This window comes from Panulirus ornatus, chromosome 69 (genome assembly GCF_036320965.1).
Source record: "Panulirus ornatus isolate Po-2019 chromosome 69, ASM3632096v1, whole genome shotgun sequence".
In the NCBI taxonomy this organism is placed as follows: Eukaryota; Metazoa; Arthropoda; class Malacostraca; order Decapoda; family Palinuridae; genus Panulirus; species Panulirus ornatus.
Genome location: NC_092292.1, coordinates 20,700,955 through 20,727,726, shown reverse-complemented (window position 1 = coordinate 20,727,726; position 26,772 = coordinate 20,700,955). Strand labels below are relative to the sequence as shown.

Genomic DNA, 26,772 nt, shown 5'->3' with positions numbered 1-26,772 from the left:
TGCTATGACCTACAATAAATGAAAGAACTTAATGTAAGGTTAAAGGCAAGATGATTGAGGAAGTCAGCAGCTGTGACATGTTATCACTGTCATCCCGCTGTCACTGCTATAGATGCTATACGACTAAGAGTAGGACAGGCATATATCATTTGGTTAAATGCGTATATAAAGTTTATTATATAGAGGACGATTGATCACTGATTTAAAGCCACAAAGTATGACCATAAATCCTAAATGTATTAAACCATTTACTTTTGAATAGCATGGACAACTGTCAGTTGTTGTGTCTGGTAATCCTCAGATGACGAGGTCACGTCTCATGACCTCGATGGCACGACTCTTGGTATGGTAGTCTGGCCATCATGCCCAAGGGTCGAACCGTCGTGCACAAAGGTCGTTCCAGAGTGCTCAAAGGGTTCAGGAGTCGTCTTTTAAAAGTAAAATTCAAAATAGAGAATAAAGAAGACAGAGTAGCTCAACATTCAAATCCTATTTACCACTTTCCAAAATAGTATTTGGAATAGACTGAATCTTCAAGGAATTACATAAGTAACAGAAAAAATAGTTACAAATCATATAACTCCTAATCAAAAGGGTTATATGTATGTCCTTTAAGTAATCTTACATCTACAATACATGTATCAAGATATCTTTAAGTAATCTTACATCTACAATACATGTATCAAGATATCTTTAAACTATATGGTTACATTTTCATTAATTACACGGGTAATTCGTAACTGCCATTTGAATCTAAAACTCTCACCCAGTCATATCTTTGTTAATTAAATGGCAAGAGAGTTATGAGTGATTAATCAACATCTCTGTGAGCTATTCGACCAGATTCAAAATAAATATGAGGATAGAAAAGGAAATGATTATTCAGATACATACCGATAAACGTGATTACTAAATATATAAGAACAAAATTGATCAGGACATCTTGAGCGGGAAATGGCTATATTTCTGGCGGGATCTCGCCGGCGGGCGGGCCGCACCGCCAAGCCTCCGACCCGCGCCTTTTTCTTATGTTTTCGCGATGTGTCTCAGTCTAAGATGTACGGGGTATTTTCGGTCATTGTGTAACAAAGAAATTTCAAGTCCTTTTTTCAAAAATCGAACTCTTACATTTTCATAAAATTTTGAGTTTTTTTCATTTTCAATCATGAATTCAAGAAATAAAACTATTTTTTCCTTAATAGTTAATAAACAAACATCAAGTGATTTAGAAATAGACAAACAACAGACACAGATATTGTTTAAAAGACAAACTCGTTGTCAACGAGAATGAAGTCAAGAATAGATTATCCATACTCACTTTTTTTTCTGCAAACACACTATGTCTGTGTGGCACAGACACCTGACCTTCCTCTCACTGGCAGAAAGCTCTTGAAAGTAACGCGAGTACACAGGTTCGAATACCTAATGCGCGTCCGTCGCTCAGTTTCTTTGTACGAATATGTAAGGCGGGTTGTGTCAACGGCTGGTCAGGCCAATGTTGTGTGGTTCTTACACACTCTCTCTCTCTCTCTCTCTCTCTCTCTCTCTCTCTCTCTCTCTCTCTCTCTCTCTCTCTCTCTCTCTCTCTCTCACACACACACAGACACACACACACACAAAGACAGGTACCATTACATATACGTAGAAAAACACCACATCCACAAACGCACAAGAAAACACATCCATAGATATAAGCAAATATACAAACACACATCCAATTACGTGCGCGCAAACAACCAATGACGTGTACACAAACACAGAACTTCCATACAAATATACACACAAAAAACACAGGCAATGAAACAAACACACAAACTTCATACACAAATGTACTCTCAGATACCTATACAAATGCATATACATACATGTACTTATTCACAAAAACGCACACATAAGAAATACCCACAAACACTAGAAAGTACTTATATTCAGAAGACTACAAGCAAATATACACTCACAAACACCTAATCATGTATACAAATACATATATACAATCACAGGCGCAAATACACACGAACACACACGCCTAACAGCACACACATATACATTTACATACATGCACGTACATCCACGAACACACATGCACGTACAGATACACACAAAGAATCCCACGTTCACATACTCACGACCATACTCACACTGGCGGACACAGACACACAGACACACAAAGATCTAATTGAGAGGGTCCAGAGAAGAGCAAATAAGATTGTTCGTGAATCAAGAGAATTGAGCGACAATGAGAGACTGAGGGAAACAGATTTGTCCACTGTGAAGGAGAGAAGAGGGAGGGAGGGAGTGAGGGAGGGAGGGAGGGAGGGAGGGAGGGGTGACCTGATTACTGACTTCAAGTTTCTAAATAATCAAGATGATGCTGAGAGTGAGATGCCATGCCAGGGTAACCAGAAGCCATGACAAGAAGCTTGTTACAAAGGACATAACGAAGAGTTGTATAAGTGTGAGTATGGTGGATGACTAGAACTACACATATGTTTGAAGGAATATCTGATGATGTAGAAAGTTCAAAAGATGGGAGCCTACGAGTGTAGAAGTCTCCCCTTACTATACAAATAGGTAAATACAAACACACAGACACTTGCACAAACATTTATACACACAAGCATACACAAATAAACGCGAACGAACACACACATACACACACACACACACACACACACTCACACACACACACACACGGAGGCACACCTTAGCCACCAATAGACTGTAAAAACTTTAGCTTCTCAACCCCCCAATATTTATTGCAAAATACACATACTTTCGAGTCATGTTCATGTACCATTGAATAACAAAAATACACCAAAAGTATACACCGACTCACTCACACGCCTGTATGATACACCAGGAAGACTCAAGTATGATGTACTTAAATATGGCGACATACATACAGTCATACGTTTTCATGATTGCTCGATGGATATAGCTATACACACTTGCGTGATGAATGTAGCTATACATATTTGCATGATGAACTTAAGTAGCTACACATTCACATCCACACCTCACCAACAGACTGCGGCAACCACACTCCCACACCCTCCCAGAGTGTCTCACACCTACACCTTTGCGATTAACTTCGTGGAAATTATACACTCCCTATATACACTCCATTTCCCATACACTCTTTCGTCCAGAGGGGCTCACTTGTACACCTGTGCTACAGGCCTCACGGAAACTGTACACCCTCCCACACACCCCATTTCCCATACACTCGTCCGGAGGGACTCCAGCTTGAGTCCCTGAGCAACACAGGCAGACACACTTGGCTGATGACGCCGTGCGAGGCGGGAGCCATGCACTGGTCCCTCCCGCTGAGGGGAGGGTTGGGGGGAGGGGGGGAGGGGGAATGATCAAATGCAGGCGGTGATAAGCGGGGTCCAGAACAGCCAGCATGGAAGATGTTGGTTTAATTACTAAACTGCTAAGCTCTTTCTGATGCACTGAGTGACGGTGCGAACAGCTAGGGGAGCTCCCGACAAGAGGGAGAGAGGGGAGAGTGAGGGAGGGAGAGGGGAGAGTGAGGGAGAGAAGGGACCCACCTCACATCCCAGCGGAAAGTAATTGCGCAAGTTGTTTATTCCTTTAGTGAAATGATCTTTAGTCGCGTTGTTTCTTTTGGGGAGAAAAAAAGAAACCTAATTTCTTTAGGAAATAAAAGATAAAGAAAACTTGTATTTGCCGTCAACTTCATGACCGACTAACTGTCTCCTGTCTTTGCTTTCTGAACAAAACAAAAACAATACTTCCTTGTCCAACCGCAAGACCAAATTAGCCAGGAACAAAAGGCTACACGGCAACTCCAAAACCTGAAAGATTCACGAAAAATTGTCTTTTATTAGGGTCGAGGCGGTTCGTGGGTTCACTCAGTTCATGGGGTTCTAGATAAAGCTGGTTCATGGGTTCAGAATAAAGTAAATTCATGAATTCTAGATCGACGCAATTCATGGATTCTATATCGAAGCAGTTCATAGATGTAGAGTCGAAGCAGCTCATGGATCTATCCTAAAGCTGGTTCTTGGGTTCAGTATTGAGCCAATTCAAGGGTTCATAATTGAGCCTGATCGTAGGATCAGGTTCGAGCCAGTTCACGAGTTCAGGATCGATCCATTCCTTGGGGTCAACATCGAGCCAGATGGTTCAGTGATCATCACTTGATCAGAGAAGCTACTAATCACAACCATTCATTACGTCATGTGCTGATCATTATTGCGATAAGTAGGTTATAAGTGATACTGGTAATGATCGTAGAACAATAGTGATGGTTGTGAATGTGGGGCAACAGTATAACCATAACTCAGTGTGGCAGCGATGACGTAAAGAGAAAATATAAACAATGCCAGTGCGACTCAGGTAGCTCAAGGGACACAGAAGAAGAAAGAAAGTTAGCTTGATTGTGGTCGATCAAGATAACTAATCCTCTCCAAACCTTTCGTAAGTTGGTTCTCACACGTCTTTGTCTTTTGAAATTTTGACCTCAGAGACCGCATCTGTAGTGTATGAACCGTGGACGTAGAGGGACGCATCGGGACTCATTCAACTCCCTTTTCTTTTATTGACTAGCCCTAAGAGGATTCAAACCCACGAGCTTTTAACTTTAAGAACACAATGGATGTGCAAACATGCGATGAGGTATTCCCACCCCTAATCTTGTCAACAGTGTGTGGTATAACGCTATCTTGTGGCGTAATGTGGGGGAGGGAAGGTTCATAGCAACTTGACCTCGAGGTTTTGGACGAATGCTCATGATAGCGTCTTATATGGAAGTACATGAAGAGATACATAGATAAGTTAATGAAGAATTTATGAGTAAAACTACCTAATCATCTTATAACAAGGTTATATAATGTAAGATTATATATGAAAGATAGGAGCGTTGTACTGATAAAGACGATATAAACTGGTAGTCAATCAATCCTTTGCTTTCCAAACTGCCTATCCATATTAATCCTAAATGTCAAAAATTTGTCAAATACTTAAAACTTATAGTTTCACTTCATTTAAAACTCACTTCTAAATTTTGATGATAAAAGATCTTAAAACCTTCTTAACTTTGTTTCTAACTCTATTGATCAGAAATCCTCGCGAACAAAATATCCACCTTGTCTGTTATTCGTTTATTTCCAATTTTACGGAACCTAAACCATCAGTCATGTGAAACAGTCTTTAGTTTTCAATTGGTAACTACACATGGCAAAAAAGATCTGATATATGATATATGATATTTCACATAATTCTGATTCTTACATTGTTAAAGAATCTTATGTCAAAACACCTACAAAGCTCTGTTAACATTGTTAATTCCAAATCTATAATTCTTAATTAATTTCATGGCCATTCTTTTTAATGTTAATCCCATTCTTTTTCAAATGTATCAAATTTTTCTCGTCAGAGTTAATACTTTCGTAGATATGAAATGTTTTAACTTAGTACATTGAATTTTCATCTGTCATAAATCCTCATCAGTTCGAAATCCTAAGAATCATAAATCCTTCCTAATCTGAACCATCAGAAACCTTAGATCAATACAAAGTCTTAATCCTGGTTAATCTCAGTCTCTGGATACCTTAAATCCTATTAATCTCCAACATCAGATTACCTTAAATCCTATTAATCTCCAACATCAGATTACCTTAAATCCCATAGAATAAAGATACATAGATCCATGCTAATGTGTATCTCAGATCAGTCTTGATTTTTATCCATTACATGATGTACAGATTTAAAACTCTCATTATTGGTAAATCCTCTGTAATTCCAAATCCCCATTAATTGCAAATCCTTGTTCATCCAAAACTTCCATTCTTCTTAATGGTCGTAAGGGGAAGGGGTGAAGCTTGTGGGGTGTGCTGTACAGAGGTACGTTCAGTATCACAAAGGTAAGGGGTGAGCTGCATCGTTACCAAGATAAGGGGAGGAGAGTAAGAGCAGTATCGCCAATGTAAGGGAAAGGGGTAAGAGTCAGAAGAGCATGGCCAAAGTAAGAATAGAGACACTGCTGTCAAGCTAGGGGGTGAGTAGTGTTGTCAGGGCTAAGGGGTGAGTGTAGTGCTGTCGAGGTAAGGGGTGAGAGCAGTATTGCCAAGGTATGGGGATGGTAGTAGTGTTGCCAGAATAAGGGAATAAGCGCAGTGTTGCCAAGGTAAGGGTAGGAGGGCCATCAGCGATGTAAGGGAATGAGAACAGTGTTGCCAGGGTATGGGGTGAGAGTAATATGGCCAAGGTAAGGGGTAAGAGTGGTGGTGAGAGGAGGAGTGAGGCTTTGGGTGGGTAAGATAAAAGAAGAGGTTATGGCTGTGGGAAGGGAAGGGAAGGGTTGAGGTGCAGCAGAATGCGTTGTCTTATGCCAGTGTGTAGGGTGACGCCAGGGTGTGCTGAGGGTGACGCTCAGGACCAGTGTGTAGGGTGACATAGTGTGTAGCTGTGAAGCCAAGAGAGTGACGCTGGGGAGGAGTGTGTAGGGTGACGTTGCGTTGAGGGTGACGGTCAGTACCAGTGTGAAGGGTGACGTTTAGAGTGTACTGAGGGTGACCAAGTGTGCAGTAGGGTGATCAGGATGTGCTGCGGGTGGCCTGCTGACCTCTTCGTAAGTAGCGCTACGGGTGTAAAGCGGGCGGCCCAGTGTGTGGGCGGCCCAGTGTGCGGGCGGCCCAGTGTGTGGGCGGCCCAGTGTGTGGGCGGCCCAGTGTGTAAGATCATGTTTTGGGTGTACTTAAACTGGCCTAGTGTGTAGTGTGACGTCAGTGCGGGTTGAAAATATGCCTGGAACCACGCTTACTGTGACAAAGAGTGAAGGATGGCATAGAAGCGTTAAGACAATGCTTGAGGGAACACTGCTATACAACATACTGAGAATGATACTGAAGATAATCCAAGACATTCAGTGTGAGCTGTGGGACAGCTGAAGGGCTAACTGAGGGTGACAGTGTGATGGAATACGAGTGACAATATGGTGATACATTATCAAGGGTGATACAATCAAAATGGAGATACTGTGTGATACCATGCTATGGTTTATGAGACTTAACTCCTCCATTATATGTATGCTATGCTATCATGTGATGTTTAAGGATGATGTGTTTCTTCATGTGATATATATAAAGTGATATCAAGTGATGTATGCTAATTTACTTAATATGTTGCAATGCAATGCCATGCGATGTTTGATAACATTATGTTGCTCCTCGTGATATGTGATGTACATACGATGTTGCCACAATTACTGCTTCTTCATGTGATTCAGTAGGAGAGCATCCGGTTTTATTATGCCGTCGCACTTCATGTGATGTGATGTAATATGCTTTTATGACTCTGTGTTACTTCATGTGATGTGATGTGATATCATGAGATTCTTTTTTAATGAGTCTGTGTACTTCGTGTGACGTGATGTGATTTATGTGGCGTTTAATGATACTGTGCTCCTTCATGTTATAAACTGTGATATCATATGATGTTCTATAATACTGGACCAGAATAGGTGGTGTAAATTCTGATGTTATCATGCATCATATGAACTCAATCTTATTTCATGTGACATAATGTGATAAGAGGTGATCTCTCAACTATTTTATTGCTTCATATGATATAGTATGATAACATTTATCTTTCTTGATGGTATGTGATAACACGTGATGTACAGTGGCCTTTGTTGCCTCTACAGTGAGTTGTGTCCGGCAATCATGTTTCTTCTAATGTGATATCATGTATATATCATAGAATGTTATATATGTGACACCTAATCTTGTGTACCTTACCGTTATTCTAATTGTTCTCTGCATTTTCTGTATCATTCGTGATATTTCAGACAGATCATGTGATGAAATGTGATGCTTTAAGCTCTTTGTTCTGCTTGAAAAGGATTAATGAATTATGCAATTGTCAGTAAAGAGAGAGTATGTGATGCAATGTGGTTCTGGGTGATGTTTGGTGATTATATGTGATGCATTAAGCTCCCATGGGATACTTCCCTATTCTATGTGACGTGTTGTGGCCTTATGTAATTCTCTGTGATGTTTTCTGATTCCATGTCATGCTTTGCACTTCTGTGTGTTGCTTTGTGTTGGGATGAGACGCGTAGAGACTCATGCTCAATGATTCTTTATGTCAAGCGGTGAAGTACATCTGCACATGTGAAAACATGTGAGAATGTATGATGGGGTTTGGTATTTTTGTTGGCTAAAGTTGCATGATGCTATGCGGGTTTATTTGACGTCAGTGAGTTATGTGATGTCACGCGATTACAGAGGGGAAAGACGAGGGCTTTAATGATGATATATTGACGATAAAGTCATGACAATGATACGAGGGTGAGGGAGGATGTACTGCATTGTTGGAGGGGGAGTGTTGGAGGGGGATGAGAGAGAGAGAGAGAGAGAGAGAGAGAGAGAGAGAGAGAGAGAGAGAGAGAGAGAGAGAGAGAGAGAGAGAGAGAGAGAGAGAGAGAGAGAGAGAGAGAGAGAGGAAATAAAAGAGGAGGAGTGTTGGAGGATGAGAGAGGGTGTGTTGGAGGTTGAAAAAAGGATAAAAGTGTTGAAGTGTAAGAGAGGGAGTGTTGGAGGGTGAGAGAGGGAGTGTTGGAGGGTGAGAGAGGGTGTGTTATAGCGTGAGGGTGGAAGAAAGCGTTGAAGAATGAGAGAAGGGTTGAGGAATAGCTGGAGAATAATGGAGAGGATGTTGGAGAGTGACTAAGGAGCGTGAAGAATGGTCAGGAAGGAAGTGAAGAAAGATGAAGGAGAAAACTGGAGATAAATAAAAGATTCTTAAAGATTTACCTTTATATATATATATATATATATATATATATATATATATATATATATATATATATATATAGATAGATAGATAGATAGATAGATAGATAGATAGATGATTACAATTGTACTGAAGCAGATTTGTGATTAGAATAAAGAATCCAAACTATCCAAAGTTGTTTGATTACTGTAATCCTTCACTTCCTCGTCTGGTGTAGATACGTATCTTTTTATAATTTGTTCTGGGAAATATATTTAGTCTCTTCTGTAACGAATTATCTAGCAATCTATCCAATATCTTCTCATCCACCGATATATCTGTCTATCTAGTGCCAATATTTCTAACCATTTACTAGATTATCAGAAACTTTACATGGAATTCTAGGTTCCTTTTTTCCTTTCTCTATAATTGATAATCACTATATTGCTCTTGATTGATTGCTTTATATACGCATCTGCTTTCATGAGTGAGAAGTCACCTTTGGTGAAACTTTATCTACCTATCCACCATCTGTCTATCCATGAATTTATCTATTCTTCTATCTCACTCTTTATTCATCTGTTCAGTAATCTGTCTATCTCGTAGTCAGCATATCTTTCTGACTATCGTTTTGTCTCCTCATTTATCCACCTAAACGTCCATCTACAGATCTTTGAAAATGTCTTTACCTCTCTCAAAAATACCTTTATATCTTAAGCAACATCCATCTTCAGCAGCTATCTATAGGTAAGGTACCACAGTGTCCTTAGGCATCGATTAAGCCAGACACAAGTGCTAACAGAAACACACGCACACACACACACACACACACACACACACACACACACACACACACACACACACACACACACACACACACTCGTATAATCTCATAGGAAAAAGAGAGAGGCTGGCTGACTGGACACACAACAGCGTCACAGCTCAACATTTAATGATTATTAGCGTTTATAGATGTGGGCCAATTTAGATCATCAGTCAATCATGCGAAAAAAACTGCCATTAAAGTAGGACGTTTTGCCAGAATACATTTGCTGTGTCCCTTTGTTCCCAGTGACTACATCAGTAACAGAGGCAACACAAGCAATCACATGCAGGTAATGATGATGATAAGGAATTAATTCGTTATATCATCCTCACATCATCTCAGTAATTTGTTTATCTTCCTCTTTATTCGTCTATCTATTTCTCTATATATACATATTCATCTACCTATCTATCGTAGTTACCAACATGGAACAAACATAGACATGCACCAGCCATGAGCATCTCAGTTTACAAATTCCACAGTTTTCTCTGTTCAAGCACGAGAGGTATCACAATAGTCAATCCTTGTGTGGCCGGGTTCTTCACAGAAACAATAGGAAGCAGCAGCCACACGTGTGCCACGGGTTCAGGCATTTGTGGCACGGACACACACAGGCACCTCACGAGAGAAGCGACCAAAATATTACTTGTAGAACAGGGACAGAGTAGCAACACCGAGTGGGCAAGAGAGGAATAGTTAAAGAAAGATGATAGATGCTGAGTAGGAATCTTAATATATAAATGAATAAAAACTTTTGAAAAAGTGAAGCTAATTTAGCAGCAACAACCCAAGATCATAATTCCATTTTGTTATAATGACAAGATATGACTTGAATGTCTAATTATGTCACCATGATATTTTGGGAAGGTCTGTTATCAGAATGAAGCTGCATTATATCTGGTAGACTATAATAAGACATGGCCACAGTCATAAATTTGACTATTAAGATAAAGTTTCTTGTAATTCTCGACCTCTAAAATGGTAAATGCTGAGCGGAGATGTGAGGACTTACTCAGTCCAGCAGTAACGAGTGCACGGATGCCCGGATGTTATATAACCAAGTGTGTGCTCCGCTGGTGGGGGAGAGAGAGCCTTCCTATTGCCGCTACCAGGATACGATGGAACCCAGGGTTTCATATGTGTGAGAAGCAATAATGCTATACCCTCTACTGCATCTAAACTTAAAGTTGTGTATGGATGCGCCAACCATCGGTACCTGATGCTGAATATCACTGGTATTTATGTTCTGGTGATGTGAGGCGACAACATCACTAACATGGGATGACTTAGCTTAATGTTCAGAGGATGCAAGACAGATTGCAGGTCTTTGCAAGGTGCGAACTCTGCTGTTCTCAGTCACCTGTAGAAATCATCATCTTCCCAGAGACGTTTTAGGTTTCATAACAAGATCTCAGTGTTGGTGTAGACCCAGTGAAAAGCTACCCCAACACTAGGGGTTAGGTTGTAGCTCTGTAGATCATCGTCAGGGGACTCATTCATTGTGGAGGGAATTTAAAGTTACAGATGGGTTGAGCTCCACTCTCTGAAACCAAACTGTGTGTTTCAATATATGAATGACGGTTTTCCAGATACCCTGAAGTCTCTCCAATAACATATTTGCCATATTCCGTCAATAAAACAGGTAAATGATATTTCGTAATTCTCTCAAGAGTATCTGATCTTTATATTCAGTCGTCATTCTTGCGTGGTATGAACTCTCATTTCATACAGGTGTGGAGACGGGAGGCCAGAGCAGCCACAAGTTGTGCTCAACTTGGAAAGATGAAGAGACTTCTGTTGTTAGGTTTCTCAACTTTCTTAACATCAGATTCAACAAAAAGTCCTTGCACATAACACTGAGCGATGGTATGAGTACAGAGAGATGTGTTAGTCAAATGAGAGGTTTCGTCTGATTTCACTCATTGCAATGGATACAAACTATTGGGGAAACGTTTTACTTCCAATAAGAAGAAGTACTTTTCCTTCAACAAGAGTGTTGTCATATGGAATGAGTTACCAGTTAGAATGTCTCAAAGCAATACCATAAATATATCTAAGAGTAGATTCAGATTCACGACTGACATTATTTGCGCCTCCTTAGTTCCATGAAAAGTTTACAGGTTTATGGTTTACTCTTTGAAATCTGTATGTCCTTCTACTCTTACCACACTAACGTGTGAGTTCTGATCTCTTCTACTGTCATAAGCAGCCTCGAAAGGGCCCAGTGGTCTGTTGTTATTTGAAGTCCCTCGTATTCCTTGTGTTCCTCTGTAGCACTGGACTACAATCGATGGATCAATTAATTCTAAATAACTTAGACTAATTTCCAGAGGTGATAGTCATGTAGTTATGACAGCAAGCAACACTGTTGCTGATGACTGTATACTTGCATAGAAAATCATTTTGAAATATTCCACTGACCAAGATCATGAAGGCCTCTCAGAGACCTTAACGTCTTTTTTTCCATTATTTATCCATTTTACTGAAATATGCTGCAAATATTTCAGCAACCATTCATCTGATTTACTTAATATTTTTTTCAAAAATCTTGTCTTACAACAAAATCTCTAGATTCTGATTCTTTCTCTCACTGGGAGTACACTGATCCTATCACCAGTGTTGTAATTTTTCGAGGGTCATTTTATACACCCTTCTCCATTACCAGTTGAGTCAGGAAGTTGTGCTTCGTGAGAAAAGGTAGGAAAATCTCTGTAGTTTAAATCTGCTGATGAATTTCTTTAACGCCATACAAAGTTTGTGGTAATAGTCTCTGAAAGACCAGTGACAGCTGTAGTTATAATCACCAAGATAATACTAATGTGATAATGACTCGTATTACAAGTGATGATATAGATATGACTGACATTAGCGATAATGATGATCTTCAGTCTCACCTGTCAGTCTGTCTGTCTGTCTGTCTGTCTGTCTGTCTGTCTGTCTGTCTCTCACACACACGTCACATTCCATTATCTTCCTTTTTAAGATACTTTAGCTTGGCTTATATTCCCTCATTTCCGCTACTCGCCTTGACCTCTCATTTCCTCATATCAATCCCTAAATTCATCAGCCCGTCTTCGCACTCTATAACCATAGTCTGACGCCTCGCTATACTAACCTATCGCTCTGTCCTCTCCTCTCTCCTTACCCCCTCTCCTACGAACTTCCTTTTGACCCCTCAACACTCTGATCTCCCGCTCCCCCCTTCACTCTGATCTCTCGTCCACTCTCTGAGTCCCGACACTCTTACACTGGCCTCTCTCTCCCTCTTACCCCCTTTCGCCAGGACTGGACATGCGGTGTGAAACTTAGGTGATGGACCCTGGAAATCAATAGTCAACACCAGTACTCCCATACAGATGCCACAGCAGAAGTAGCTGCAGCAGGAGTAGCAGCAGTAGCAGTAGCAACAACAGTAGCAGTAACAACATTGGAAGCAGCAGTAACAGCAGCAGAAACAACAGTGGAAGCAGCAGTAACAGCAGCAGAAACAATGGAAGCAGTAGTAACAGTAACAGTAACAACAGTGGAAGCAGTAGTAACAGTAACAGTAAATACAGTAACAGGAGCAGCAGCAACGGTAGCAGTAGTAGAAGAAACGTCTCAATAACAACAGCAACAATATCGAAGAACAACAGAGACAGAATACAACTCAGGTAACGCTAGCTACATAAGGAACAACAGAAGAGTAGCGGCAGAAGGAAACACATTAATACAGCAACAAAAGCAATGCAGACAAAAGCAAAGACATTACAAACACAGCAACAACAGCTGTGATAAACATGTACTATACAAACACAGCAACAACAACTTTATGAGAAACAAAAGCAACACCTTTAAAGCAACAACAAATATAACAGAAACAAAAGCAGAACAAAAACAGCAACAACATTAACAGAAACAAAACCACCGCACATATAAGCAACGTCAGTTGCAGGCAAAAAGACAAAAACACAAGTGTAACAGCAACAGAAACAACAATAAAAGCAACAAATAACAGGAACAAACTAACGCACAAACACAACAACAATAACACTAAAAACAAAGTAAAACACAAATGCAGCATAAATAACATTGACAGAAACAAAAATCAAACAATATAAACACAGCCACAACAGCTGTTGAAGGTAAATGCTGATCAACATAAAATGTATGACAGCATGTCAGGCGCAAGGCAGCTGTGGGTGGACGTATGTAGAGGACAGCATCAAGTATATGTTGGCATAGCCACAGCTGCACATACGCGGGACTACATCTTCGACAACAGACCCACGTATAAAAAGCTGTAGCGACAGATTCGAAGAAACACAGCACAACAGCACCGACACGTTGATATATTACAGCGTCTACTACACTAAAGTACAGCAACCACTACAGATGCCTACAAATGCAGCAATAAAAACAGCTGCTACAGAATCTTCGGAACACAGCAACAATCGCCTGGGACGCAGAAGGAACACTGCCCAAACATCTCCTGTGTGTCATGAAACGTAACTATGAGGCACAGGAGTCGAGGAGCTGGGTGTCCTTCCCTTCTGTACTATCTCTGTCAATAGGAACTGAATGAGCCAAGCGAGGATCTTCCCTCGAAGGCTCAAGAAACTTGAGTATATATATATATATATATATATATATATATATACATATATATATATATATATATATATATATATATATATATATATATATATATATATATATATATATATATATATATATATATATATATATATATTTGCATTCAAGTATGTATATCAGAGAGCTGTGATACACATGTGTATTGGGTATTAGTGTGAGGTACTGGTCGGGAGGGAAGGAGGGAGGAAGGAAGTGGGAGGGTGAGGGGTCATGGCGGGCCCCTGTCGATAACTCCGGGTCATAACCCAGTGCAGACGGGTCGTCTGATACCCCTCATTATCCTGCTGCTGCACACACTAAATTAATCCAATGGGGGTTCTCTTGTTATGGATAATGGGCGGCAGCCGCTGTGAGCGGTGGGTCAACGTATTGTAAATGGTAATAAGCCAAGACGAGACGACTCTGTCGTTACTGGAGGCTGTCGTCCTTGGTGCTCGTCGTTCCACCTTGTCCACTATGATAGCAAGTCACTCGATGTGTTATCTCTTATCCTCCATATCTATCGTTTACCATTTTCATCTTTTGATTCATCGCGTTCAGAGATTATCGCTTACTCGGTTGTGGTTATTATATCGCTTACTCGTTTGTGGTTATTATATCATCCTCATAACCTGTCGTTCTCAGCTTCTCGGTGACGAAGTCTGTGATTTTCCTGGACGATCTCATCTCACGACGGGTCCATCATTCCGGGTCCATCATTTCTGTAGGATCTGTCATCCTCAGTTTCTCGTTGTCGTCCCGACGGTCTTCACTCTCAAAGTCCTTCCTCCTGAACCTGGTGTGTCTGCCCAGACATTATTCTCTGCTGTTGTCCTTCGTCCGTCGGCCATGCAGATGTCACCCCCAGACAGTTTGTCCCATTCTTTAAGAATGGCAAACTTTGATATCGTTTTTCCGTCTGAGTCGTAGGTGGTGTGCCGTCTTCAGGATGTCTCGTCCTCAGAAGACTCAGTCGTCAAATGCCCGTCTTCCTTGGAACGTGTTTACAAGAAGCTATTTAAGACAGACATCGACCAGGCCCAAACAGGAAGACAGATCCTCTTCCATCCGAGGTAAAAATGGTCCTCGTCCCCCTCCTCGGGTCATGATATGCCTATTTATTTCCCCAAAAGAAAAAAGTTCTTCCCCCTATGAATTCGGAATGGTCAGGGTTCTGTGAATGCGGAACGACACAAACCATTGGCATTTTTTTATGTGGCTTCGGACGACAAAGAAAAAGGTAAAAAGACAATCATTCCGTTTTTCCTGGCGTGCAAGGGATGATCGCTGCCGCTGTTCTGGCCTGCGGCTGACGAACCCGACAGCCTCCTGTCACCCTTCCTGTTGTCTAAACTTACACTCGACTGTCCTGCCAACTCTCACGGACGAGAGAGAGAGAGAGAGAGAGAGAGAGAGAGAGAGAGAGAGAGAGAGAGAGAGAGAGAGAGAGAGAGAGAGAGAGAGAGAGAGAGAGAGGAAAACTAAGAAAATCATTTACTGTCATTTTTTCCTTATGTTTTAAAGTTCTTTTGAGACGACTACATGTAGCAGCCAGTCCACCAAGCGACGACCCCATGTCTTGTTCACTTTTTCCAGCGACGACCCCATGTGGAGGTCACTGCCCGGCGAAGACTCCTTGTGGCACTTGTCTAACCCAGAAACAACCCCAGGTGGCGCACACTCTATCCGGCAACGACCCCGAGTTGTACTTATTTCACCTAGCGACGACCCCAAGTGGCGCTCACTCTATCCAGCGACGACCCCATGAGGCCCTCACTCCACCCAGCGAGGAACACGTGTGACGCTCACCCCTCCCGTAGCACTCCGTTCTCGACGTCCACTCTTACAGCGCTGTGCCAAATTGTCCGGCTTGGGATCTTGCTGGTCTCAGTAGGGCAATAATTCAGCGTAATATTCGGCAGGAGTGAGTTAGGGCGGCCAGCATAAGCGAGGATGACCCCCATCCATCTTGACTGGGCACGGGCGCGTTTGGAATCGAGAAATATACTCACATAATGGAAGTTGGAATTGGAATATTTCTTTCACGCCACTAGGAATATCACAGAGTCCGGGAGGAGGCTGACCTCTGCCGGAGGAAGATCGAGGGGAGGGAGAGAAGGACAGACAGGTAGAAGAAGAAGAAGAAGAAGAAGAAGAAGAAGAAGAAGAAGAAGAAGAAGAAGAAGAAGAAGAAGAAGAAGAAGACGTATATAAACGATATTTCGTTTATATTGTAAGACGTCCATAAAGATGTCTGGTCAAATACATACTAATACGTCGTTGTCTTGAAGTTCCTTCCCTGCTGAGTGTACACTGGTGCACAGCTGGCGTGAGCGCTACTGACCGAGGTGGTACGTTTAGATGTGTACACTGCAGGAGGAACAAATGGGAAATGAGTCATGCTTATTGTTGTGTGAGATACGTTTGTTTATTAATTTCTTTTTTGTTTTTCTTATCGACTCTTTCTCATATATTTATGGATATACACTACAGTGTATCTGTATATATTCTTATATCTTCTCCCTTGACTAAGTGTATGTACATTGCGATACGTATTATGTAGGAATGTACGAATATCTCGCTATCATGTGACACCTGTATGTAGCATGTATGTATGTACACAGATGTATGTATGTTTCTTTGTATCATTTCAATGCAGATGTTCACCGCGTTGTTCATGACAGGTATATAGCAGATGTTGTGGACACCTGTTGCTCCATCTCTACTCTGAGACCTCACAACAATTCACATTGTGATATAAATTATTTTTATTACCCCATATACATTCATTACTGGAGAGCGGCTAAGCCTCACCGGATTCATTACCCCTCTGAAAATCAGGAAAGGATTTATTTATGTCTTTTGTACAACTTGGTTTCCATTAATTAATCATGTGAGATTATCCACCCCAAAATCAAACTCGAGAATCAAAGTAAACGGCAGAATATCTGACGCTCCACCTACTACACTATTATGCAGGAATACAACAGATTTTCTGTTCTTTTTTTCTCTGCAGGATGTGCGACACAAAATCTGGCATGTTTTAGACATGGGGAATAAATGGCTGTTGTCCCTCCTGGAAACAACATCTGCAACCAGACATAACCACGAATGAATTCTGTTTTCTGCTTTCATTCTTTCTACATTTCTCTAACTTTCATTCTTTTTATATTTCTCTGTTTATCATTCTACGTTTCTCTATTCGTCATTCTATATTTCTCTGGTTTTCATTATTTATAGATTCTCCATCCTTCATTTTTCTCCAACTTCCCCTGAGCAAATAAATCGGCTTTGAGAAAGAATTGATTAACAACAAATTTCTGGAAAGTAAATCAAGGGGATTTATTAGAGTACAAATTGAAAAATGCTATTTGTCGAAAAGTCGTATCATTGTAAAATAAGTTATCCAGAATTCTTCCGATGATATTAGTGATAGAAAAGCCCAAGGAGAAAAAAAAATCATATGTCATATAAATCAAAAACGATTGCTTGAAAATACAGAAAAATGTTTTACCCTGTACAGTGAAGATTGGGTGCATGCAAACATATGCAGGACATATCTAAGTATGAATGAGTGCATCAGTAAATGAACATAAAATTCATTAAACCACTAAAATGTTTTATATATATATATATATATATATATATATATATATATATATATATATATATATATATATATATATATATATATATATATATATATATATATATATATATATATATATATATATATATATATATATATATATATATATATATATATATATATATATATATATATATATATATATATATATATATATATATATATATATAACTGAGCAAGCAGAAGAGAGAACACACAATAACGTGCCAGGTTAGGACTTGTCCTCCGACCTTCCCCACAAGCTGGTCAACCCCCTCTCCAAAACACGCAAAGTTTATTTTTCATCTCTAGTGTGTTATAGAAATTTGACTAATTTGTGTGGCAGCTTAAGGGTTCCCCCACACAGCTAGAAAAGTTAAACTAATATCAAATAACCCTCGATAAAGTTCTCTTGGAAATTCAAACAACTATCACTGGACGTAGAGTTCAGGAGTATTTTTCTAAACACCACAGTTATATCCAGATCTAACTCCTCTGTACAGGAAAACATGCTTGTGTACCTTATACTCTCGTCAAGTGACAATATTCGCTTTCTCGCTGTGTTTGAGTCCGTGTACTTTACTTTGTGTGTGTCTGTGTGTGTGTGTGAATGTGTGGTGCGTGTATTTTTGTGTTCTTACACATTACTATTATCTATGTTTGTGTACACAGTGTAAAGAACGAAGATATAAAGATCACTAAAAGATCAGAATCTTCAACATCAGCGTTACGAGAGCTATTTTCTAAAAGTTTCACTTAAATTTGTTTTCTTATGATGTTAGAAACTAGTGTACTGTAATATTACGGACACATGCTGACCTGTTGTATTGTAAGTTTGTTTACGATCAAACACGTAGAAACAAAGAATTCCTACTGAAAGCATTGCAGAATGACAAATGTTATACAACCAATGACGACAACTGGTCATAATGGCAACATACGGAAGGACTAAACTGAATAGAAAAAAGAAATGATTAAAAGTTAATTCTGACTATGTAATGTAGAATTCTATCGTATTAGTATACATTAGATTACTTTTAGGGTATGAAAGATCACAGGATTATATCGCATTACACAGCATCACATTATGATAAATCATAAAAATGTATTGATATCATTGAAAGCCAATAAGCTTGATTAGATTAGGTGTTACATGATGATGTGATCTGATTTTCAATCTACATATTTTTTTCTTGGTAATTAAACACTGTTTAAAGGACAAAAACAGAATGAAACCTTCTAGATACAGCAGAGGCCCATAGATGGAGTAACGGTGCAAAAGCCCCAATCATAACCTTGATGGTATGAAAGACTTCAGCAACCTCTGGTACTTTGTAGATTTCCCAGTGTTATAATCTCAAAATCCCTAATACTTAGTCTTGTAATGTCTTTGAAACATCACTGGGTTCCTGTATCCACAGAGTTATCCGAAGGCTTCAAACAGCTCAAAATCCCTTATCAGAAAAGACCTTGAAAGTGTCCTTAAATCCCTGAAATTGCACAAAGCATCTAGAAGGAGAGGACCATCTGCAAGACAAAGTTTTTCAGACTCACAAAGTTTTGAAATAACTAAGATCCCTTCGAAAAATATAGCTCCACCTGAGAGCTTGATGTCCTAAATCTTTCCGCTGAGAAGGAAAAATAAAACTCCTGCAAATACTGCCAGCAACTCAACGTTTCTAAAAATCTCCAGATACTAGACAAGAACTTAACATCATCTAAATCTCCAAAGACTACAAAACTGTATTACGGTTCCAAAAGTTTGCAAGACCTTAAAGATTCGTAAAAGGTTTCTCATATTACGAAAGAGTCACTTAAAGATCCTAAAACGAATATTAAAGAACTCTAAAGACCTCACTTGTACTGAAGAAATAGATACCTCTAGAGACAGCTAAAACTCCAAAGACTTCAGAGACGCCAAAGACACCTAAAATATCAAAGACCCTCAAAGGACCAGAAGATCCCAAAGACCCCCCACCTCTCTCTCTCTCTCTCTCTCTCGCTCTTCCTTCCACCATCCCCTCCACCAGAGACCTCCCAAGTTCTATTAATGAGAAGGACAGGTGCTGTGCGAGGGACCAGGACCAAATATAGAATATAATGCTGGCATCTTCTCCCCTCGGATTAACCCTCTCATTCACCACCGCCTTTTTTCCCCTTGGCATGACCAGATTTTCCCCTAAACACGCGACCTTCATTCTTCCTTCTATTTCCTCCTTCATCCCTTCCCATCTCCTATCCTCGAACTCTTTCCCCTACCCCTCCTTATTTGTCCTACTCACCCAAATTTCGGAACATCATCTCTCTCTCTCTCTCTCTCTCTCTCTCTCTCTCTCTCTCTCTCTCTCTCTCTCTCTCTCTCTCTCTCTCTCTCTCTCTCTCTCTCTCTCTCTCTCTCTCTCTCTCTCTCTCTCTCTCTCTCTCTCTCTCTCTCTCTCTCCTAGATGTGTAAGATTTCCTCTTAGTTCAACGTGGATCAGTTTCATTTAACAAGAAAGTTTGTTAGTTAAGCCAGTCATCTAATCGGTAAATCATTGAACTCCACATCTGTATCAAGCATCTGATTCTCCTAAGGAATTACCTAATTTCATAGATTAATTACTGATTTACTTACATTCCTCATACTAGTTTGCTGAGTGGCCAAACACCAAGACAATCATTAGGTTCGTCATTTAGTTATTTGATTGGTTCAACCAATCGCATGATTCATTACACGAATCTGTAGGAGAGCAGATGTTGCATTGGTCGAAAAAGCTTTGTGTTGAATCCACTGCGAACTAAAAGCATAGCCAAATGTTGAACACCTCTCCATAAGCGAGTTGGATATTATATAAAAGAATTAATGAACAAGCGAAATTATAGAGAGCGGTCCAATACGGTGCGTCAATCACACAGATGTTTTCCTGAGCCAAGCGTACAATGGTGAACAACAAATTTTAATAATTTTCATTTGTTTTATATTAGTTTATTACTGATGAGTTATGTCAGCTGGATCATGTGGGGGAAGAAAGTGATGTAATTACTCTATATGTTTTGGGGTTTACTCTCTCTCTCTCTCTCTCTCTCTCTCTCTCTCTCTCTCTCTCTCTCTCTCTCTCTCTCTCTCTCTCTCTCTCTCTCTCTCTCTCTCTCTCTCTCTCTCTCTCTCTCTCTCTCTTATTTAGTGCTTAGCTCTACACACACACACACACACACACATGGTGCAGTAGTTAGCGTCTCTGACCATGAATCACGCACGGGCCTGCCCAGATTCGAATCTATGCGCTGCAGTCAACCAACAGCTGTTCATCCTTCCCTTGTGTTTGGTGGATGAATATGTGATTGTCGTAGGCTAGGTACAAATACTCAAGTTTAAGAGACGGAGGAACACGAGTGTGAATCTTTCTCCCCGTAACACACAAATAGTGATCAAATAGTAAACACACACACACACACACACACACACACACACACACACACACACACACACACACACACACACACACACACCCTGCGTCATTAAATATTTCCATTGTAGTGTACTCAATCCAAAGTAAGCAGCGAGAGATCCAGCGTGCCTGTACAAACACCACCAAGTCGTCTCCTTGTTGACCCTTGTTGACCTAGGCTAAGGTTAACAGCTTCCTCAGAGCCAGGTCAGCCCAGGTCAACCATCCATGTAAGAGGCTGGGATTTTCTGGGATTTATATTCTTTGATAGTGATGAAGAACTGGGTTTTACTGATGATTATTTCTCTATAATGTTGTTAAATGAACAGCCCATGTTGTTAATACGAACGAATGGGAATTCTAGTTTATTCACTTTACCGTATACAATGGAAGGGTTCGAAAGACATCTTTTCTCTTCCTACCACATAGTGTGCAGGCATTTAGAGGGGTTCATTCTTCATACTGAAGTGAGGAAAAAATGAGGAAACGAGACACCATATTCCGGAAATAAACACTCACAGTAATGATCTCAGGGTAAACATAGGTCGCGCTGATCTGACTATCAACATACGCTTTTCAGAGCGAACACTCGCGTATTGTGTTGCTCTAAATGTCACCTGCGTTAAACCAAGACAAGAATCATAATACTTAGCGTGGGCTGAACACTATCAAGCCAGATCCTGGTGTGTGGCCGGCACTGCTATGAGAGATCTCCCGTGATGGTAAATTCATCACCTCAGCAGATGGATAGACTTAAGCAACCACATCACAGTGTTGGCTCTGAGGCTCATGTGACGCTGGGGTGAGAAGATCAGCTGAGTGAGGCACAACACAGGTGGGAACCCGCACAGTGAGTCAGGATGAGAGAGGGGAAGCTGGAGTCACATTACGTCAGAGTCAAAGGTCGATTAAGAGTTAGTTACAACAGTTGCTATTAATTGGGGTTAGGGTCAGCTAGAATCACCCATCTTGAGTCTGAATCAAGATTAGATATAGTGTGATTCTTGGTTGGTCATCACCAGAATCAGCAGTAGTTAACACCAGATTTAGATTCACTGAGGATCAATCACTTGCAAAGTCAAAGTCAAAATCTGAATTAGAATGAAGAGCTATCGGGATCGATAGGAACACTCACGCCACTCTAGAAACACACTCATGGTTTGTGTGTGTTCAGAGTGTGAATATGTGTCGTTTCGAGTCATAAAACTAGTTTACTCAGAGTTAAGGTCGGAAGAAATCAAAGTTAGTCACAGACTCAGCAACTTTGGGTTACTAAGAGTCACTCAGAGGAAGATGGTCAAGATAAGATTCAAAATCAAAAGTTGAGAAACCAGCGAATCCAATAACCAAGGATATAGTCGTGTTGTGTCTTTTTATCCAAAAGTTTTGCCATATTTATTCCATTAATATCTGTCGAGTGAGGACATTCGTTTTTGTGGCTTCTTTCGATTATATCATTATCAGTGGAAAATTGTGGGTCTGTTTATTGCTCTCTGGGATAAAATACGTCACTGAAATGTTCAAATAATGTGTGTAATGGCATCATCAATGGATGTGCCCAGGCTACACATGTTAACTAACTGAACACTCATGGACTTGACTTCGGGTTATGATAAAGGAGATTTCATCTAACTCTATATAGAAATATAGAAAAGGTAAAGATCAAAAGAAATGTGATTAAAACGAAAATAAAATATAAGTAATCTATTCCTGTTGGTCTATTGAATATGTATCTTTTTCAGTGGTTAAAATGAAATATTCATATTTATACATATTTTTCACGATACATATGTGATTAAAAAGTGTTTATGTAAAGGATGAAAGAAGAGGATCCACACACACACACACACACACACACACACACACACACACACACACACACACACCATAGCCTCCAGACTCTACATTACACCTTAGAAAAGGAAAAGCTTAATAACTTCTTCCTCCTTTATCTCTCTCTCCCCTCTTTCCTTCTCTATCTTGTCCCTTAGTCTTTCCTTTCCGTTTCCCTTCCTCTCATCCTCCTTCTCTTCCTCCTCCTCTCTACATCATGCAAGGTTTGCTCGGCGAGAGAGAATCAACATACCAACACCGACTCTTTTGTCGCTGGTGGGGCAGGTGGGTCTGTCTCTCCCACCAAACGGAAGGTAAATACTGATATCTTACGACTCAGGAACCCTGGCTCGCTCGCGCCACCACCACCACCACCCGCTCCGTTAGGCGCAGTCCGCTAGACCAAGTCAGCTAGACCTAGTCCGCTAGATCCAATCTGTTGGATTCAGTCCGCTAGATTCAGCCTGCTCGACCCAGCCCGTTAAACTCAGTCCGGTTGTCCCAGTTCCCTAGACCCAGTCTGGTAGACCCGATCCGCTACACCCAGTTCGTTAGACCCGGTCCAATAAACCCGGTCCTTCAGAGAGAGAGAGAGAGAGAGAGAGAGAGAGAGAGAGAGAGAGAGAGAGAGAGAGAGAGAGAGAGAGAGAGAGAGAGAGAGAGAGTTTACCAGGTTTGAAGACTTTATGACAAGATCGTCTGATGATAGGGTTGGCTATCGATGAAAACGTATTTGTTTCACAGCTTCGAATACCTGTTGTGCGTTCATGTTATAGCTTATCAGGACCTTTATAGGTTTATCTTACCATCTCTCTCTCTCTCTCTCTCTCTCTCTCTCTCTCTCTCTCTCTCTCTCTCTCTCTCTCTCTCTCTCTCTCTCTCTCTCTCTCTCTCTCTCTCTCTCTCTCTCTCTCTCTCTCTCTCTCTCTCTCTCTCTCTCTCTATCTATCTATCTATCTAGTCCTTCTACAAATGGATATTGTTCGAATGAATGTGTGTGAATCTGTCTTTTGTCTATCTTTTGATTCATCTATTTATGCATATATCAGCTAATCTGTCAGTCTGTCAACTATAACTGTACAGTGTGATATAGTCTGAAATGTCTAATTTTCCACCAACACTTACACAGAGTCAAGGCGTCGTTTGGTAAGTATTGTGACTGTATAAGTCTTCATCACTTCCATTTTCTTAGTGAAGACATTTTTTCCTTATTTTCTGTCATAGTAAGAGTTTCCAAAATCTGTTATATAGAATATTCTGTGTTACAGTGCAGTCTACGTCGAAATGACTTTATATTCGCCTGTATCCCTAGGATAGCTAACTATTCTAATCATTGTCGTTAAAATCAATCTTTTATGTTTCATGTTGTTCAGTTTATCTTTATCTACAACACCTTTTCATTTTCAACGCTCATGAAGAAGAGAATTATCACCCACCATGGCACGCTGCCTGTCAACATTACACCTGCTGTTTCCTCTTCTCTCTGAGCCTTGCCTCAATCAAGCCGAGCACTGCTTTCATGAATTTATTGCATTAATCCTAGATTATCTCTCCTAATCACCGTTCATCTTCTGTTCTTCAGACCCCAGGATCTATGAAATCATGGCTCGTACACTCGCTTCATTATTTACAACACTTTTCTTCTTATCTCACGTCAAGCATATGTTGAATTTGTTGTTCTTGTATATATCCTGGAAATGTTCCCTTGCTTACTTTGCACATTACCACCAGTTTTTTACTTTTTCTTATTTATATCTTACCTTCGTCTGTTTTCTTTCTTACAATTATTTCATCTCTAGTGTTTCCATCTCTCCTTCGCTGCATACATTAAACCATCCTGAGGTATCTTTCTTGGCTTGTCTCTGTCTTATATAAATAAAATCAAAATTGATCTTTTTTCCATAATGTTCCTGCTGTCGCATGAGCTATTTTTCAGAATGGTCTACTCATGTACTTCACGTGAAGGTAAAAGGAAAAGCAGAAATATCTTCCACACACTGATATACATATCAAGTATAACAACACCTAAGACCGTTAATACATTTACACCTACACATACACCATCATCCCCAAACCTCTTCATCATACATCCATTTCACTACTTTGTATAAGACCTTTTATCTGTGATGTACATTTCCTTTGCTTCCATCAGCCTTCACCATGGTAGAGTTTCCATTCCTGTATAAACCTGCTTTACCTTATCTTCCGTCTTTACCCTCTTTGATGACTCGTCTCCTATGATTTTCTGCTGCTTTTATCGTTTCTTTAGTAAATCGAAAACTTGCTATCTAATTTCTATAACTGATCAAACAACACCATGTTAATGTATTGTTATACATTCACTGCCGTTTCATAAAAAATAGTGTTCCGTGTTTTATTGAATATCCCTGTATCAATAAATCATTGTAATGTTGTAAAAGTAAGTTTAATTGCTATGTGATTGTTGAATCATTGCATTAACACTAAGTTCTTTCTGGGACTGTATCCTCTAAAGTGTTGTCTTACTGTATTACAAAATCGATGTATTACTGTAACACTAAATCTGAAATACTTTATTGCTAAATCTATGTCTTATTCTACATCTATATAAAGAAAGTAATGCATTCCTAAAACACTGTATGGCTTACTGTATCGATGCATACAATAGTTAGTAGCTACAACTGCATCGACGAATGGCATACCCTTGTATCATACAACATGTTGACAAACAGAAAGTCAGACAAGTAAAGGGTTCCTATATTACACACACACATACACACACACACACACACACACACACACACACACAAGCCCGACTCCCCGGACAACCACATAACGACCCACAGCTCTCGCCTGACGACCATTACAGAACACAACAAACAGCACAGGATCCTCTCCTGAGGTAACCCCGTCCCAGGTCATAAATAAATCAACCTCACACGTGGGGTCATCATCACACAACAAAGGTTAGCTTCCACGTAACACCTATTGTCCTAAAATTCCTCAAGTCGGAAATTACCAGGCAGCTTAGGATTAGTAATCTGCTGTTATTGGCATATAATTTCATACTGTCCTTTGAATATTTCAAAACTCTTTAAATGGAGAGTGACAGGTGTCATTATTGCAATTCTGAACATTTATGTAGAGTGAAATTTTGATGGTATTGCTCTCATTCCCTTTCCCCAGGCAGGACGTTTGCACTAAAGAAGCTGGATTCTTTACATGCTGGTTTATCTGAAGCAAAAACAATAGTTAATAACAACATACTGTTGATTCCTTACTAATATTCCAAATGCAAAGACAAATACACAAATTCATACCAGTGACAAATCACTTGAATTTGCCGGTCAGAATGGCACGTGAGAAAGGTACAGTGTCAAGGGACGAGAAGAGAGCAAAAGTATATATTCATCGTCTTTGAAAAGAGACGGGAGGAGAGGCTGAACTGCAGATCACTGTCCTGACGAGCTTCAAGGAAAGGAGATTATGTATCATGAACCTTTTAGATTTCTGTGATAGTGTGAGGAACGTTTTAGACAAAAGAGAAGGTTGGGCGGGTTGTCTGCGTTTGGACTGCCAGAAAGCGTGTGACACTACCACATCGGAAGCTGGTAAAGAAGCTGAATCTTCAGACGGGAATAAGGGAGGACTTCTCCAGTGAAGTGAAGGTTATCCTAATGGAATGGGAAAAAAGAGACAAACATCAGGGGAACCTTTTCGTA

At 40.2% G+C, this 26,772-nt stretch overlaps 1 long non-coding RNA gene across 2 annotated transcripts in view; it reads right to left on the bottom strand.

The window, feature by feature from the left end:
- Positions 1–26,772, bottom strand: part of LOC139747622 (uncharacterized) — a 212,106-nt gene that overhangs the window by 54,479 nt on the left and 130,855 nt on the right. The window lies entirely within an intron of this gene.